The sequence below is a fragment of the Corvus cornix genome, chromosome 20 (genome assembly GCF_000738735.6).
Source record: "Corvus cornix cornix isolate S_Up_H32 chromosome 20, ASM73873v5, whole genome shotgun sequence".
NCBI lineage: Eukaryota > Metazoa > Chordata > Aves > Passeriformes > Corvidae > Corvus > Corvus cornix.
Window position 1 is genome coordinate 10,891,625 of NC_046349.1, and position 2,895 is coordinate 10,894,519.

The window sequence follows — 2,895 nt, forward strand, 5'->3', positions numbered from 1 at the left end:
GCAATATGTGCAGGACCTATCAGTGTCAAAAATGTGAATTTTACTGTTACAGGATGGTTCTGCAGAGGAAAGGGAAGATGCCTCACCTTTGCTATCTGCCTTATGTCTGTGGCATTTTTGGGTAGCATCTTGCAAGGTTTTAATCTCATTTCCTCTGTAGGAAGTTGCTTTTCCTTTCCCCTTGTGTTGCAGCTTCAAGGGTAGATTCTCTGTCACATATAAAGAAGCAAAATCTTCCTGGCTTTTGGAAATTCTGTGCAATATTTCAAACTAAAATGCTTTTACACAAAGCTGCTGGCATGTCTCTTTTTCATCAACCCCCAAAAAAGTACACAGTGATACTTCTTGGGTGGATTTTAAAACAAACCCCACTTGTATCTTTGAAAATGTTCCCTTACATCCAATGAAGAGCTAAAAATACCTATGAATAAGTTAACACCTGAAAATGTAGGTTTCTGCACATGGCTTACATAAACCACAAAAGCAAATTTTTAACTATGTTTGAATTTCATGCATAAATCTCCTTGAGAAAAAGTTCCATCCCTGTGACAGTGAGTTTTGAGCTAAAGTAAACATTTTTCCTCTGCAAATGGCATATAAAAACCCTAACTGAAAATTACTAGACCAACATACAGAGCTTTTTTTCGTTTTTACTCACAGTTAATCTCTTAATTCTCAAGTAGGCCACTGCCAGAAGCTTTTTTGGCAAACAAATTATTATTTTCTTTGTTTACTTTCATTGTAATTACTTACAATAAAGCAGCCTAACAGGGGTTGACATAAATGCTACTTTTTCCCCCAGGTTTCTTAATTATTCTCTGATGATATCCAGGGTAAAAAATGAGCAAAATCATAGCTTTCTAAAATTTTATTAAAAAAAAAAAAAGAACAACCAAACAAAAAAACTACAAAAAATACAACCCTCAAACCCTAGAATTTAGTCCACTGTAAACTAATAAGTGATTTTATTAATGCTTATAGAATTAATTTACCAAAATCTAACATAAACCAAAACATGTTTAGATATTCTCTGCTTTTCCTCCGTGGTCATTCATCATAATGTATTAATGTATATCAGCTTTTATACTCTTAAGGCTCTATGCTGTGACTAATCTTATTCATTTTTGGCTCCCTGAAGGAGCTGTTACATTGTCCTCTGCAAAAAAGCCTTCTATAAATGTCTCCACAGGGCAGATTGGCACAAAATGCCCTGATGGCTGCTTGGAAAGTTCTGGAGGATGTCCTAGGGCTGAACCATTTAATGGCTTATTTATTTTGTGAACCCTTCTCAAAACATGCTGTGCCAAGGATATGGGCAGAGGGATTTCCAGGGGATACTGGAGCAGGCTGAGCCAGGATGTCCTTTGGGGTAGTGAAGCATCTCTGGAAATTTCAGTGTCCTGGCCATCAGCAGAAATGGAATTGGAGGGAAAAGGTGCCAAGAGGAACTCCTGCACTCTTCATTGATCTTACTGGGGCAATAGTGATGAGAGAGAAACCAGCAGATGCTTCTGTGAATTCTCTGATGTACCTTTGTTAGTCCTCTGTGTAAGCCCAGCCCAAGTGGAGATCTTCTGGAAGAGCCACTTGGTTGGAACATCTCCCTCCTCTGGACCTTCTGTGGCTTCCTACAACCACACACATTTCAGCCGTTATGAGACTGCTTTAATTTGTACCAGCCCACGTGTTTGCAGGAAAGTGATGTGAAATTAATAAAAGCTATCAAGCACCAGAAAGCCATAAAACTGTTCCCTATTTTCATAGATCTCCGGCCCAGAAGAGCAGTAATATCAACACCTGTCAAAAATGTTATGGCAGATCTGAATTCTTGATGACTTCTCTGAAGGCATGAGCATTGCTTGCAGGAAGTCTGAGAACGATCTTCTCCAGCCTGAATCATAGGAAGAAATATATGTAGGGCTCAAAATGGTGGAAGGAATTTTAAAAACCCTTACAAACTTCAGTAGTATGAGAGTTGTTCTTCATCTGAATTATTTCCTTCCATTAATTCCTCAACATATTTTGGTAGGTTTATTAAAAAATCCAAGACTCATCTAAGAGAATTTGATTTGGTGTCTAAGCCACTCCAAAATCACGTCTTAATTTGATTCTGTTGATATAATATCTGACCTTGCTAAAGCAGACAGCAGAGCACATCACTTCTGGCATGCTGAAAATACAATTATTTGCCTGTTAACGTTATTTCTCGGCAAAGAAAAGGCAATGGATCAAGTAGCAAACTTTTAGAGACTGTAACAGGTGAACTTGGAAACCATCACAGCTCACATGATGCTCTTGGGAACAAAACATCAAAATCTTCCAAATGCACTCACATTTTCCTGAACACTCCCGTCTCCTGGCACTCTTACAGCCATTTCTGGAGTAAATGCTCTGCACACACAGAGCACTGACTGTGGAATGAATCTCTGAATAGTCATTGAAAGCTTTTGTCTGTGTTTACAGCTCTTCAATGAAGCTCCTATTTTTGTCTTCAGTGGTTTTGGTTTTCAGAAGTGTTTCTACAGAGAATCAAGGGCTGAGTTTCAGATCAAGCTTCAATTTTCAGCTCTCTGTCGGACTTCATTGCAAGCCCTGATGAGACTCATAAATGATTACATACTCCATGTGTTTTTATCTCACATATATGAATCCAAACAAAAATAAGTTAAAAAGTAAGAGGAATGAGATGTTATTGCTGTCTACAGCTGCCTGGTGGGAAGGTAGAAGGAAGTGCAGCCAGACTCTTTAAGTTGTCTGTAAGTTCTGGTGAATAATACAATCAGTCTAATGCTTCTCGCTGAAAATATCTTACCAGATAACTTCTCACTGAACACCATGGAAACTTTGCATCCATAAGTTCACCACATAAAGTTATCCCAGTCACAACATAAACAG